General features: G+C 43.6%; 1 protein-coding gene across 12 annotated transcripts in view; it reads right to left on the reverse strand.

Moving 5' to 3' along the window:
- ATP2B2 (ATPase plasma membrane Ca2+ transporting 2) overlaps positions 1 to 16,830 on the reverse strand; it is a 432,035-nt gene that overhangs the window by 241,326 nt on the left and 173,879 nt on the right. Inside the window, exon 1 of one of the 12 annotated variants that reach the window (XM_055806175.1) lies at positions 8,397 to 8,510. The exons of 9 other annotated variants lie outside the window; for them this stretch is intronic. The gene's annotated coding sequence lies outside the window, so the exon portion shown is untranslated. Of the gene's footprint in view, positions 1 to 7,104; positions 7,518 to 8,000; positions 8,158 to 8,396; positions 8,511 to 16,830 lie in introns of those variants that run through there. 2 more of the 12 variants (XM_055806176.1, XM_027792255.2) reach the window with 2 other exon arrangements.

A 16,830-nucleotide genomic window follows, 5' to 3' on the forward strand; every position in this document is an offset into this window, starting at 1 on the left:
AAATTCCACCCCACACACACACTCCGTACCTATCTCTGGTACTGAAGCACTAGGCAGGACAGATAGAAATGCCCAATACTATTCTGGATGGAGCAAAACAAGATTTAAAATCAAATGAACAGAAGATTCTGCAAACAGTGGTGCATACGCATACCCTGAGTGCCCTGGGGACAAACAGCTCCCCACATATGCTTAGTAATAAAACATCAGCTCAAAACCCCTGTGCCCTGAAGGGGCATTCTTGATCCTGCAATAGAAATATTAGGGCAGTCCTTTCATGTTCTTTCAGGTCAATCCAAGACACACAAGGCAGCCCCCTCCGCGACAAGGAGCTCTGCCCTGCCCAGTGCAAAACCACCGCAGGGTGGGGACGAAAGAGGCACCAAGTGCATAGTATGAAACACAGAACCTGCAAAACTAAGAGCTTGCCCCCAAACCTCTATGGAAAGCTGGGAGATATACTGCATGGAAATTAGGCATATCATTACTCCTGTAACCCTCCTGCTCCAACAGTCATGTTTTCATGACATTTTCAGCCATCTTATCCAGTCGTGCTGATTCAGCACTACCATTTTATCCTGCAGCTCCTGCATAACAATATACCACTACAGCATTACAGAGGCAACCAGTCCTACCATAATGCAAATGCCTTCCTTGGGTAGTGCAAGAATTTGCATTGCATCTAAAAAGCTGTGTGAAATTCTTCGAATTTCCTAGGTTAGCTAAACTATTCATAAATAGGTATTCTTTCAGGTACTGGGGAGGAGGGAGGCTGACAATCTCATCTCATGAACAGCAACACAAAATCATTATTTCATTGCAATTCTATTTCACTGGTCCCTTAACAACAACATCATTTGCTATATTTTTAGAACGACGTGCAAAATCGTCATTATAATTCAAGCAGAGGACAGGAACGTAGTAAGCATACAGTGTGAAATTGAATAGTTGTCTGCTGCCAGGACAACAGTTTCTTCCTAAACTAACTTACAAAGGACATAAATCAATGCTGCCTCCTGACATTTGGGATCACACATTTCCCAAGGAGACTGGAACAGTTTATTAGGAACACTGTTCGCTTCTAATTACCTCTGTGACACAAAGTGTACCATTCTGAAAGACAAGTCGTAATGGTAGCAGCATATTTTTATTGTGCTTCATCAGCATCAATGTTTGTGTCAAGGTTAGTTGGATGCTGAGCATGACCATTACAATATACTCATCCATCCTGGAAGACAAACGATACATGTTGCATGCACCAAAATAAACAGTCACCATACTTCTGGAAAGCATAACACTTTTCTCAAGGTCCACTACTGCATGGAAGCCTACTTCAACCCAGCCACTGGATGGCAAGGGCTGCTCTCCAAAGGCAATGGCCTGAGGCAATCAAGGCAACAGGAATGGAGTCTCTCACCGTTCCTATTTGTGGAGGTGTGCTACAGCTGCAGGTGAAAAATGCCTTTAAGGCAGAATGCAGCACATAATTAGATGTGTGGGAGGCTGTAAGTATGTCCTAAACTGTGTGCCACCCATGCGTGAGCCTGCTTCTTGCTGGCTTCCACCTGAACGGGCTGGCTGCAAGTTTTGATAATACCTGGACTAAATTACAGTGGGGCATCCAGTTAATAAGGAGGCATGGGACAGCACCACCACAGGGGCTGATCACGTGTTGTGCTTCTGCACAGAAGCTACTGAGATTTGGAAAACGGAGGCCCCTCAAGTCCTAGAAGGAAGAGGAGGCTGAACAACAGTGGTCCTTGGAGAAGGCGTCTCGGAGGAAAGAAGGGCGCCTGGGATCAAAAAAGTTAAGACTTGACAAAAGACCCTGGAAGTAAGGGGAGATCCCAGAGCTGAGAGATGAGTGGAGACAAAATCCAGGGGATGCCTAGGATGGCCTGCATGTGAGATCAAGTTGGGTAAAAGCTCTAGACTTGCTGGATGTTGAATAAACCCCAGATCCAGACCCGGTCCGGGCTGCCGTTCCCTGCCTCCCTTTGCCAGCTGGCTGCCTCCGCTCTCCTGGGCAGAGCCCCTTCACCCCGACACAAGCTCTCGCTCATGGCCAGCACGAGCCAACACCTGTGGTTCTTCCTATGCTGGATCAGCTTCAATTAGCCTGTTGGCTAATGGAAAAAGTTTGAGGTATTTCTATGTACACTCTTCCCAGAATTCATAAGACTGACTCTATCTGACCTTATGTTTAAAGGCCAGTATAAAATTTCCGTTCTATTATAAATGACAGCACTACGGTAGCAAGTAGAGGGACTTCGCTTTTCCCTAAATTAACTGTTAAACCAACCCAATGGGCAGTTTAACCGCTACTTTAAAGTTGTAGTATACAGACCGTTGTCTCTAGCAAGGTGGGAATTGTCTTTTCAGACTTTGGCTGGGGGATACAGGGGGAGGAATCCTTGAAGACATTTATCTCATCCTAAACCGAGGTACAAAGTTTGCACTGAATTGTACCATGGAGCACAATACCAATGAAAGGATGGAAGATAACTTCTCATACTGCAGACAGCTCTTGTCCAAGTAAAAATCTTCTCACATGAAGTGTATATACGAGAAGTGTCATTTACCTCAAATGCCTAATTTCCAGAGGTCAGGAGCTAGGAAGGTCAGTGAACTGGATGGGAGATGATTGTACTGGAAAGTCTCTTTGCCCAGCATCTAACAGATAAGTATCTTCCCTATCCTGTTTCCTCATTCTGTGTGATAATTTTTCAGCAAGATTCAAATCATATTGGACTAAAACTCATTTTATTTTTAATTCATTTCATACGGTTTTATTTTTAACTCACTTTAATTGAAATGCAGTGAATGAAATTATCAATTGAAATTACTTCATCAACTGTGAGTCTTCATTCTTTAGTATATAAAATAAGCTTTTAGTAAACCTAAATCACTGATTTTTCTTTTTGGTCCTCAAAAAACTTTATATAAACCAAAGTGCATCGAGGATGCTGATGCAATGTATTGGACTTCCATATTGCAACTTTCACACTCTTAATTGTAAACATATCCAGGATATTGACCGTATTTTGGCATTTTTTAGTAACACAGTGCTTCAATGCTGGGCTAAACCTGCAACTGCAGCTCCAGGTCTAATTCTCTCCTTCCAAGTGATTTCTTGCAATACAATCGCCAAGTGTCTTCATTAACGACTTGGATGATATAAGGGAGTGCACCCTCTACAAGTTCCCAGACGATACAAAATGGGGAGGTGCGGTGGGTAACATCAGATGGCTGAGCTGCCTTTCAGAGGGTCCTTGGTGGACTGGTGCATTGGGCCGACAGGAACCTCAGGATGTCCAGCAAAGGGAAGAGCAAACTTCTGCTCCTGGGGAGGAATAACCCCAGGCAGGACAGGCTGGGGCCAACTGGCTGGCAAGCAGCCCTGCAGAATGGGCCCCAGGGTTCCTGCTGGACCCAAAGTTGACTGTGAGCCAGCAACGTGTTCCCACAGCAAAGGCAGCAAAAAGCCTCCTGGGCTGCACTGGGCACAGCACTGCCAGCATGGCGAGGGAGTTGAGCCTTCCCCTCCACTCAGCGCTGCTGGGATGTCTGGAGTGCTGTGTCTGGTACCGAGCCCCCAGGAAAAGAGAAACATGGACTTCCCAGAGCGAGTCCAATGACGGGATGCAAAGATGACAAAAGGACTGGAGTATCTGACATGCACGCTGCACATTGAGAAAACTGGGGCTGTTCAGCCTGGAGAAGAGAAGGCTCAGGGGGACCTTATCAGTGCGTATAAACACCTGATGGGACGGAGCAAAGAAGATGGAGCCAAATGCTTCTCAGTGGTCCCTGGCGAAAGGCAAAAGGCAGTGGCAGCAAACACAGAAAATTCCATTTAAAGATGACAAAACTGTGAGGGAGGTCAAACGCTGGCACAGGTTACCCAGACAGGCTGCGGAGTTTCCACCCTTGGAGACAGTCAAAACCTGACCGGCTACGGCCCTGAGCAGCCTGCTATAGGTGACTCCATCTTGGGCAGGCGGGGTTGAACTGGAGATCTCCAGAGGTCCATCCCAACTTCAACTATTCCACGATTCTGTGACTCTAAAATCAGCTAGCTTCTCCCCCATCTCACCTTCGCCATGCGTGGCAAGGAGACAATAGGTAATAAATGCACAAACTCTTCCAAATAGATCACAGTTATTACTGTTGGTCCTCTTCTAGGTTTTCGCATGAACTGCTTCTAGGATTTCTCTGATAGCCTGGTGCACGATCCTTGTAAGCTTTAACTGTGCAGTGGCTACTTTAAAAACAAGGAAAAACATACTGCCAACAGGATGAACTTGCTCATACACGATGTGGTAGAAGGGAAGTACTTTGTAACTTAGTTACTGTTTCTCAACTATGCAAAGTCTGATATTTAAGCAGGCATCCCACACCACTTCCGAATCTTCATATTTCACTGGTTTGCGGTGTCATAAAGGAACACATCCTGCATTTTGCAGAGATGCCAGCCTCTTAGAACTACTTTCCTATTATTGGCCTATTTCAAAATATACCTCGTTCCCAACCCTTTTATTATAAGGTGATTCTTCAGCTGCAAATCTCCAGTTCTAAGACAGAAAACAAGGTCATATATCAAGCAAAATAACATTAAAAGCATGTTTTTTCCCCTAGACATGTAAGTTTGAGTAAAACTTCAAACAAAATACCCACAGCTCTTAAAATTGTACTGTATGCTTATGCTCTGTACAAAAGGGCCCCAAACCTTAAAATAAAAATCACAATGAAATACTATCGATCATCTTCACTGCTTTATGAAATTAAAGCCTCTATACTTATATAACCCATATCAGCCTACATATCCTTTAATTATATCTACCTCCATATATAAAACAATCTACCATACAAAACATAACCTATCTAGGAAGAGCTATTGCTCTATTACGCAACTGTTCCACTAAGGATATATCGTCTTCAAACACAGTGTATACATAGGTGATATACAAGGATAAATTCTATACAGTCTTCCAATGCTGAGCATCCCTGCCATGCGTAATAAAGCCCTGGCAAGTTGAATCCAAGCTGAGATTTCCTAATGGCAAGCACAACGCCTGGACTGCAGGTGCTGCAGAGGCAGCAGAACTATACTGGTCACACAATTTCTGTTGCTCAATTTGCAACTGAGCTGTACGGCCAGGGAGCCTCCATTCACAGTGGATTCATCGCTACCCTCCTGGCTCAACAAGGAAAGAGTCTTAATGAAAGGATGAGGGAGACTGTCTTAAGCTTTAGCAATCCATTTTAATATATGAATTTAAAAAGCCCACCTCTCTAGGAGCAGATTATTTAATCATAACCATCCTTGGCGTTTTGTGGGGTTTTTTAACCCCTATTCCAACTGACATATTAAAATTATTCAGAAATACATAATTTTAATCATGGAGGTTTTTATCAGTTGATCAGAGAATGTATAATATGAATGTAATTCATTTTTGGTCGCTTTCAACAATCGGCCAGAAAGGCACAGCAATACTTGCTAAATTCCAGTGATCTGTAATACCCTTCTTTGTCTCTCCTTGAAAACATAATGAAAAATCTGGCAGAAGGCAAAAGCTTATTCTCTACAAGGTTCCACAGTCAGGTGAATCAAATAAACAGCTTTCATGCCTTCAGAACATTATTTTAAGTCCAACCTGTAAAAGTATTTACATTTATTAAAAGGAGGTGGCTTCAATTTACAAAACTATCAGCTGCTGGAGCCCTACTGCAGTATAATGGGGTTTCAGCGAGTGGGAGAGATAGTTACAAGGTCACGACTTCTACATTTATTTCAAAATGTAACAAGGAATTACTACGTACACAACTGATATTTGACAATATGAACTGCAGGATGAAATTAAAGAAAACACTTGTAACATTCTTATATATTAGCAGAAAGTATGCCTACATTTTCAGTATTCAGACAGGAATACATTTTTTTTAGTATGATTAAAAAAATGTTTGCATCCCAAATTCAACAGCACTGAGAAAGATAAGCTGTGTATTTTAAATGCTGGGGGAAGATGAAAGGGGAAAAAATAATCCTTCAAAACCGCTCCCTAGATACATGATATGAAATTTAAAAGAAAAAAAGCACTCACAAAAGTAACTTCATGGAAGCTCTTAACAGAACAGTATGATACCTAGTTCATCATTACCATGTCTTCTGTAACCGGTAATCCTACTGAGAAGCATGAAACTCTTCCAAGCTGTTTCAATATACATGCATGGCACCTTTTTATATATGCAGAAAGCATGAGATACATCATTCAGTTTCAATTTGCAACAGAAAAAAAAAATTACCTTTTCTGTGAAAATGCAAGTATATTTACCATTGATGTGGGCCAAAATCAATTCTCCACAGAAATGAAAATAGATACGTGAAAAGGATGAAAAAGGGGGCACACACAAAAAAGAAAAAAAAAAAAAGAAAAGAAAAAATAAGAAAAAACATTCATGCTGCATTTCTATACACAACTTATCTACAAGGCTTATTTTGCTGCCTTATTCACAAACTTAGTCATTTTACCAGCTCCACAGGGAAAATACGAAATACTTTTTCACAGGTACCAATTTTGATTAAAATGAGAGGAACATGAACCCAGTTAAAGCTATATGTGATCAAAGACCTGCTGGATACCTGAGTCAAACAGTTATTTCAGAGCAAGGTACAAGAGCTAGTCATGCATATGGATGACCTCTCACAAATTAAATGCTAATCAAAAACACATCTCAACATAAAAAAAAAAAACATGTGGACTATGAAGTAGATTTGTAATCTGCTTTCACTGAGCAAAGACTAACAAAAAGCCCTCATTATCAATTTCATACTGCATATATCTAACGCTAACCACAAATCCCAGCAATAAAAGCTGGGAAAAAAATTTCCCATATTAAGCATGCCAGCTATGTTTCCAACATCCTAACTTGTCTAATCGCTCTGCAATCCTTTCACAGTCCCGAACAGAATGCAATCAGGAGGTCAAATGACCAGAAGTCCTAATGAGCATGCAGCTAGCTCTCTGAATGCATGCAAACGGTAAAACGAACAGTTTCACCCTGAAAGAATATGCATTCCCTTTTAGCAACTTCAATACTCACCTTCCAGAAGGTATGGCAAGGAGCGGGCTAAGCATCAGCTCCTGGCTGCTTAAGTGCCCCAGGACTGCCTACAGCCATCCTCTCAGTCCTCGCCAGCGACGTGCAATGCACAAGCAACTGCCCCGCCGTGTATAGGACAACTTAAAGTCAGGGAAGCAGAGGCTGGGGCAGCACCCGCCCGCTGCCCAGGACTGTGGGGCAGGGATACAGCCAGCGGGGCAGGGATGCTGCCAGCGGGGCAGGGATGCAGCCAGCGGGGCAGGGATGCAGCCAGCGCCGCAGGCAGGCAGCAAACGCACAGAATCTCCCTTTACATAATAGGAAATGACTCCTGTAATCTTATGTTTTCTGTTAAAGCGTTGTACGTTTCATGAACGGCCAAAAGCTTTCCCATGCAGCATTCAGGGATTTGGAGCCGATTCTTCTATTTAAAAAAAAAATAAATATGTAAAACAAGCAGAAAAAAAAAATAAATCTATCTGTCAGAATATTTAGTTACCATACCATACACCACAGAAAGCCTTTCCTTCCCTTTCCCCCCCCCCCCCGCCCCAAAAGGAAGCATCATTCATGCTTAAAAAGAAATTACATAAAATTCCCTGTTTCTTTACCAGTTTTTCTAATCCATTTCAACAGAAAGGCGAGGGGGGGGCGGTTAACCTGTCTGCCCTTTACTTTCAGACATACACATTGAAAAACTATAAGCAGTTCTATAAATAAACCCAGCTGAGGATTACATATTTTCCTGACCAGAAACGTCTTTGTCTATCACAAGAGAACATCACTTAAAGTTAGGGGGAAAAAAAAAAAAAAAAAAGTCAAACTGCACTGTTCACATTGTAGTGTCTTTTCTGCACTTCGCTTCTGGAAGAAAAAAAGGCACAGCCGATCCTTACCAGCACCGACGAACGCAAAACCTGCTCCACGTGTTTTTCTCCCCGCTAAATAACGGATTTAATCGAAATCAAGCCCGTACGTTTCACAAACAACAAGCTCATCCCGACTCCTCGGCGGCAGCCCCGGGTGCCTGGCTGCTGATGCAAGAGTGCCCTGCAGCCATGCAGCCTGCGCCTGCCCTGCCCGCACGCTGCCCCAGGTTGCAGCATTACCTGCCGCGGGACTCCCGGGGCGCGACCCCCGCCCCCCGGAGCCCCCCCCCCCCGCCCCCGCCCCCCCCCGCGGGAAGCCAGCTGCCCAATAAACAAGCCCAGAACGGAACGGGGAGAGATTCCTTTTTTTATTATTGTTATTCTTGCCAATGGTTACTGCCATGCAGCGCTGTCGGTACTTACTGGGCTGAGGCAGCAGCGCGCATCCCCCCCGGCCGCACTGGCACGGCGCAGCGGCCACCGCCGGGCATCTGCGCGGGGCTGATGCGGGCGGCGCGCGCCGCGGCAGACCGTACCATGCGGCGGGCAGGTGGGGGGGGCAGCGCGGGCCGCGCCCCCCCCTCCCCCCCCCCGCGCAGGGGCTGCCGCCCCCCCCCCCCCCCCCCCCGGGCCCGCCGCCGGGAGGGGCCTGGGCACCGGCGGGCGCAGCCGGGGGGAAACGCTTTGTCGGGAGGAAAAAACGGGCCGAACCACCATGTTGTTGTTTGTGATTTTAATACTTCCCTTGGGATAATGGCAACAACGGAAGATGGCAAGCCACCAGGAACGTGCCACTGGCTCAGGACCGGGAGAGCCCGGCCAGGCCGAGGGCTGTCAGGCCCCATCACTGTTACTGGGGCAGGAGGAAGGGGAGGGGGCGACAGGGGCGCGGGGGCGGCAGGCGCGCGGGGGCGGCAGGCGCGCGGGGGCGGCGGGCGGGCGCGAACCCGCGGGCTGGGCGGCCAGTGCAGCAGACGCGGCTGTGCCGCCCCGCACCCCGCCCCGCACGGCCCGCGCTGCCCCCCCCGCGCTCTGCCCTGCGGCACGGGGAGGCCGCACCGAACGTGTCGGTACCGCACGGCTGGGCCGCCGGGGCCCCGCTGCACCGGGCGGGGTTGTGCCCTGCCCCCCGCACCCCAGCCCCCAGGCAGGAGCACGCAACCACGCACAGCGCCCACCGCACAGCACCCGCCAGCCTGCGCGGCTCACAGCAGCACATGCGGTGACACCACACTGCCCTTTCCTTTTTAAACCATATAAAATAAAGCACTGCCTCCTGGTAACGGCCTTACACCCTGAGGAATCGGGGCATCTTAGTTAGAGCTTCTTTCCATCTATTCTCTGTTCTTTCCTTAAAAAAAAAAAAATTACCTGTTATTTTGAATTATTAGCACATGCAGGATTCTGAAATGTAAAAGGCTTTTTCAATGGAATACCGTGTTATGGCTGTGCAAAAAAAAAAAAATAAAAAAAAAATAAAAAGGAAATCCAAGTACTACAAACAAGACAGAGAGAGGCATCAGTCCTTTAAACATTGTATCATTTGCTGTGTGGTAGTTTGGGTGTCGTCCCCCCCCCAAAGTAAATTGTGATCAGTACATGTGCCCTGTTCAAACTGCAACTTCAAATTCTGCAACCTCAAACCTGGTACGTTCGATCCTGACAGTGACTAAACATAGAAAACCATCAGTTTTTTCTTGCAGTATGTGTAAAAGAGCATACATAAAAGTTAGAATCTTTTCAGTAGTATCCTAGGACAGCAGTGGTTCGTGACTTCACCCTGGCTTGGACGGAGTGGGCAATTGCAAGTAAGCGTACCTCCCTGAGCACTAATAGGAGTAGCTATGCTGATGCTCTGTCATCCTGCCTTACTTGCTGCTCAGAATATCAATTCAGCCAGTTAAACCAAAAGTCTGTACTGCACTGCACCAAAATGGAAGCTATTAAAAAAAAAAAAAAAAAAAAAAAAAAAAGAGCTAGGATCATTGATCAGGAGTTTTATCTATGCTGATCAATTTTTTTTAATGAAGTAAAATGTAAATTGGGACTTGGATCGATGCAGATTTTTCTCATGTGAAACTGCCTTTATCATTTGAAAGCTACAGGCGATTACATGCATGCCAGGACACTGTATGCAGTGACTTTGTGTTATATTAAGCAGAGACGTGTCCCCTTTTCCTTAGCAAGTCTTTAGTACAAACTGCAGTGTTACAGAGTGTGGAGTACAGACTCAAACAGAACAAAAAAGTGTTATATTTAAGATGTGTTCTGCTTAAGTCCGAGAACCATAAAGGCTGGTGACCTCTACTGCTCTGTCAGAAAATCAGGAAGACACTAAGATAATCTGCAATTATTTGGCTACCAAAATTCTTTTTTTTTTTTTTTTTGGGGGGGGGGGTTTACAAATTTTAAAGATAAATGGAAAAGCAATAAAAGGTTGATTGACACAGTGCCAAAACACATTAAAGATTTTTTTAACCTGTCTTCCCTGGACGAAGGGAAGACTAGTTTAAAGAAATTAAGCCCAGTACAGAAATTTGTTCCAGACATATGACTGTAGCCAGTTTGAGGACTGCTGCTCTCAAAGACTGCGTGTCATACTACAGAAGCCAATCCAGGTAGGAAAACTGTAATTCCTACACTTTACTTAATCAGGAAATACTCTGATTCTTCTTTTTGATTAACAGAATAGGCAAGGGAATAAGAGCAGGAGGAAAATAATAATAAAAAAAAATGTTCAAGAGGAAAAAAGAAATTCTAGCTTGAACATATTATTATATACCCATTTCAACTGAACAATTTTTCACATGAATATTCCCAGTGCTCATTTAATGTAGGGCCCTGAAAGTACCATACCACCTAAGATGAACAAGCTATTAACCTTTTTGCTAGGCTTATCAGTTCGGAGCCTGTTCACCGTGCCGCCTATATTGTATTGCGAGTGTTGGTTCTACCCTCATCACTACACTGTCACCCGGCGGCCACCTGGGCAACAGGAGGCCAACCACTAACGCAGGGCTCGACCCCAGAAAATGCTCTTGCTGGAGTAAGGAATGAACTATGATGTCACGGCAACGTGCACGACACTGGGAGCTTGCCCTGAGTTTGCATCAAGATGCTATGAATGAAGTCACATCATATCCGCCCTTACTTAGAGTGCAAACTCTTCAGAAATGCCACAGATCCTCTCTGCTGCTGCTAAACACCAGCGCTGCTGCAAGTCAATGCCAGGAAATCATCTGGTCCCTGCAAAAAGAATGAGGTTCCAGCTGCAGGGCTTAGTCTGTGCTCGCTACCCTCGAAGTTACAACCCCACTTCACGCAGGGAATACCTGCCGTACGTAGCAGGTAGATACACTGGGACCTTACAACCAAAGCTAAGCCTGGCAATTCCACCCCCAGAAACGGGCCATCCAGTAAATAGTACCAATAGTAATATTCTGACCTCAGAATTTAAAGGGTTCTCTTTTGGTTTGGGCTGTTTGTGTTGGGGTTTGGGTTGGTTTTTTTTTTTACTTTTTCAAACACAACTGTGACAAAAGTAAAATTTTCCTCTTTGCTTGGCTTTCAGCATGTGCAACTCAAAATGGCTGCAGCGTTAGCTGGTGATTTTTCTGTACATTTTGTCATAACTTTTAATAGCAAAGCACTGCAAAACAACTTAATATTTGAATGGCACCTCTACTGAAATGTAGATTCATCAGTGCATCTTCACGGCTATTAAAGCATCCAGTGGCATATTATTTAGCTCTGACAGAAGAACAATTTAACACCTTAACTTGGGGGCAAGGAGTGGAAATGGAGCAGAAAAGGAGCAGAAAAATGGAAAGGAAAACAGAAAGATGCTTCTTGGGACTAATTTTAAAAAACACAACAATGCTTACAGCATGTGAAAGGAATGAGACTTTAGCTGCTGAGCTTGAAAGTGACTTGAAAAATCACTTCTCCGGTGAAACTTCAACTGACAATTCAGAAAATATTCAGAGGTAAAAGAAAGAGTCTACCTAATTTCTTTGGAGAAAAATTTAATTCTATACATGCTGGTGATAGACATCAGAAGCACATTTCAAGGTCTTTATGAGATAATTAATGACAGGAAATGCATGAACATTATTTTAATTCCTCTTTCAGGATCCTGGGGACCAAGACCTCCTTTTCAGTGAGGTTGCCCAATGAGAGAAACAGTACTGGAAATCAGCAGCAGATTTCTAATATTTTTCTGATCACAACCCAGATACTTGAACTAGAACAGCAGACTGGCAGCCTTTCATATTTTTAAATCTCATTTGCTACATTTTAAAACAAGAATTAAATCTGTTTTCAGGCTCGGTGTTTCTCCAGTTTTGTAACATTCTGCAGTAATATTTCCACAAAGAAACAGCTTGCATCTCCAAACTGCACAAACATGTTGTTATCCCAGGAAGCAACATGACCTAATAAAAGAAGTAGAGGAGAGGGACCTCAGAACACTCAAATCCAAGGACTTACCCTGCTGTTTCTTGACTATGAGATGTTAGTAGGTCACCTGATCCCACTGTGCTTCAATTTCCCTAGCTATAAAATAAGTATATTCACTACTTTAAATTACAGCAGTTATAAGTTGCTTGATTGGTTAACCCTTTCCTGCCCTTGAGGAAAAGGTATTTCACATACCTGAGTCTACTCGGTGAAGTAATGAAGGTCAGGCGATAAGCAGCACGCGTTTAAAACCCACAATCTCATAGTTGCCTTGAACTGTTCTGTTCTATCTGCCGCTTTTATTTTACTGTACAAATTACTGCTTGTTCTGACTGATATATTATAGCCGTCCCAGTCGGCTCACTTCCTAGATCAGAATCCCAGCTTTCTCAATATCTGAAAGGAAACCTACCGGACAGCCAACACTGCAGTTACCTCCCATCCTTCAATCTCTACCACCTGCTCTCTATGAATACACAATTTTTCCTTCTTCCATTCCCTAACAGCCATGCCCCAAAAGACCAGAAGTCTACAGGGTTGGGCTGGCATTGCTGTCCCCCTTTGTGCCACAGCAGTAGCGCTCAGAAAACAAAACCAGACTTTCAGTATCGCCCAAGCAGGAAAAAAGGTCATTAGGTTCTTTCAAGAACACCACCTGAGGAAAGCAGAGCCAACTGCAAGAAGCTTTAATAAGCCTGAGCTTCCCAATAAAGTGTAAGTAAACCTGGCTGACTGCCACTGCCTACCCACAGCAATGACAGAGAAACATCTCAGCGGTCTCCTCCAAAGTGATCTGTATCTGCCAGAGGAAGCATCTGCAACATCTCGTACAGCTAAACCTAAATCCACAGCTGAATTCAGCTTCTTCATGATCTCAACAGTCTAAGATGTTCCTAAGAATATGAAAAGAGTATTACAACAAGCATTCCACCGTTTTTAGTTTAAAGACGGAATCTTCCATATCACACATAGATGAGAGAAGGAATTTTTTGACACTCAGAACAAATCTTAGCCAGTGAACTGGCCTAACGGAGCTTTAAAGAACAATCTTCTGAGGGTGCCACAACTTTTATGAACTGAAGAATGAGACAGTCAATATACTTAGGAATTATCCTTTCATTCAGTACACATTTAAACCTTATAATTGTGCCAGTCTCTGAAACAGGACTTGTGCCAAATGGCTTGTAGCATTAATCTGTTTACTTCACATAATATATTAGCACTAGTACGGGGACTGGAATAATTTGTGGCTTTCCACTATACAAGTTCCCTCCTCTGTGTCTTGGAAGCAACTTACACTTCCTCTTTGGTCTTGTATCACTGCTTTTTTGGTCTTAGCAGAGATTATAGGTCCCTACAGGCAATGGTAGGATACAGACATTTAAATTTGAATTACAGGATTCTACAGTTTGAAAAGGATCACATTAGTGTGCATCAGACTACAGATTTCAAACAGCTTCACTTTCAGGTATGTTTGGAAATAAGGCTGAAACTTTGTATACAGAGATGGGTTACACGGACCCATCTCTCTACCTCACCAAAACTATTGTCCCTGAGCAAAACAGAGAAGTTTAGAATAAGAATTTTGGTTTGGTACCTTCTCCCGATATGACTGATGCAATATACTAACAGTTTCATAAAGGTGGGTTTTCCTTCTTACTGGCTAATGGTCCATACGGGAAAGCAGTTCTCTTCAGTTTGAAAAGTATATTCAAAGCCAGGATGCATCTGAGGGAGCATCCTTTACTGTGAAACTTCGTATGACTACAACATGGGTATGAACCTCAAGTTAAGCACCACCTTTCCCTAGCTAGGTCACGCTATGACCTTGGATTACACCTTAAAAAAGAATCCCAGCATGATTCAATTTAAATTAGTCAATTGTAACAGTCATATTTCAAACAGAGTAATCAATAATAAATAATAGCAGAGAATTAAAGTACAAATATGGCCAGTTAATAATATTAATAAGAAAACACATCCTGCTTTTAAGACTTTCTTCAAGCTTCCATTCTTCAATATATGGGGTTTTCATACGTACCTTGATATCCTTACCGTAAATCTCATTTAGACTGACACAGTAGCTATCATTGCAGTCTTTTTTAAGACTATAACAAATGGGTAAGAATTGAAGCCTGTACCAATATTATTTAATATATTACTCTAGTAAAAGCAAATGATTAACATAAAGGGAAATAACAGTGGGACAAGGTTCAATCACTCTCAACAATTAAAAAGGGGTAACAAAATTTTAACACACTATTAAATAAAGACTTTTGATAGCTCAGCAGATAATACAACTAGGATACATATTTCCTAGAAATTAATCACCTTGAGAGAATTACTTCTGGTTTGTTGAGGGTTTGGGTTTTTTTTCCCAATATAATAAGATAAAAGTCTATGTATAGCTTATTGGGTAAAGCAATCTGACCTGCTAAGCTTCGTTAAGCCGCGGGTATCTGTGACCTGTTCTGTGAGCACTAGTAATCACCCTGCAGGGTGACGCGCACACCCAGGCAGCTCCCGGGGCATCCAGGAGCCCCGTCCCGGGGGACCACCCAGCCACCCCCAGCCTCCTCGGGGGGCTGTGCCCACCCCCCCACACACCCAGTGCCTCCTTGCTGCAGGGCTGCAAAGCCCAGTTAAAAGACACGCAGCTCTTGACGTTCCTCTGCGTAGAAAGAAGAAACTAAAGCCAGTCTGCCACAGAGATCACTGTTAGCCTCAACTCCTTCCCCCAGCACCACTCCCACCTTGGGGACGTGGTCATTGGGGTGGCTGGCAGCAGGGCCCCCCGCGCAGCCCCCGCCACCCCCGCTCTGTGGCACACGGGCCGGCCCTGGTGCTGTGATGGGTTCCACTGGTGCTGGCTAGAGCATGTTGGTGTGCTTCAAAATGTTCTGGACCAGTCCTGTCCTTCCCTTTTCATGACAGGATTTGACAGAATGGCTGCCCCTCAGCCAAAACAAAAACAAACAAAGGTATTAACTTCAACAAATTGGTCCTCTCACTGCCCTGGTACATCTGGGAATACCTCTCACAAAGGCCATTCCAAGAGTTCAGACAAGTACAGAGTCAAACCTGATCTGAAATGATCGTGACAGCTCTTTGTGGCTTTCATCTATATATGAGAACGCAGAATCTGTGTCCACAATTACATATAGATTTCAAATAAGTGTTCTAATTTGTTAGCAAAGGGCTATGTTTTTGAGCTTTACAATATGAAAGCGTAAAAAGTTATTGGTATAGACACTGTAATCATGAACATTTACTTAGAAATGTATAATTGGTACAAAAATACTTATTCGCATTCTTAAATATTAAACTAAATATCGGACCCAAATCTTATTGTAACAAATATACAAAGTATATGAAAAAAAAATACACTGTAAATGAAGATTAGTTGGGCAACATGCTTGGCTTCCAGACTGAACCATGCCACAAAGATCCGTTACCTGTTTCTTGATCCCAGATTGAAACAGATGAAACAACAGTTCTGACAATTTTGTCAGAATTTCAGAACTTTTTGAAGCAACTGATCTTATGGGCTTGCCATAACAGAAACGTTATTCTAGGATGAAGGAGGCTAGTACAGAGGAATTCCACATGTGAATGGAAACCCCCCCACAATATCTAATCTAGAATAACCCCACACCCAAAGACAGTTCTTTTGTGTGTCCCTCTCCTTGTTCTTCTTTAACGCACTTTCAAAGACACAGAGCATTCCAGAAGCCACACATCCTCACATTGGCTTACTCCAGAATACGCAGAGGACAAACCCTAGATACATCACATTTTGATCTGGCTGACCTGAGGAATAGCTACACTGCACTGTATAAATGTTGCTTTCTTCAAGATTTTCTGCTCGCAAGGTAGCAACAGGAAGCAGAACTGAACAGGAACCCGAGCGAGGATTTAAATGGTGTCTGTCAAACCAGCAACGTGACTAAATGGAAATATTTTCAAGTATTTCCCTAAGTGAAATAATCCTTCAAACTACGCATTATTAAAATAATCTTTCACCAGCAACATTCGTATGCTGCAGATAACTACATTCCTCACTAACAGGAAAGTTCTATTCCTTCAGAAAGAGTTAAAAATAAAAATAAAATCCTTGTGCTTGGTCAGAAATGGGTCAAGAAAGGATTTAGGGGCAAACAATGCATGGTGGTATCTCCTCTGCCTCCCAAGGGTGCTGTAAAGTAGCCAGGCAATACAACAACCAAAAGACAAAAAGAAAGAAGCCAAAATACTTTTTATTACTTACAGTAAGTCATGGTGGATCACACCCAGGTTTAACCTACTGGTGAGCACAGACTATGAAGTCTGAACAATTTGTTGACTAGATTTTTAACTATCTTTTCTCAGAGGCAGAATTGTTGCTCTTCATGCAAAAAAA

Source organism: Falco peregrinus, chromosome 5 (genome assembly GCF_023634155.1).
Source record: "Falco peregrinus isolate bFalPer1 chromosome 5, bFalPer1.pri, whole genome shotgun sequence".
NCBI lineage: Eukaryota > Metazoa > Chordata > Aves > Falconiformes > Falconidae > Falco > Falco peregrinus.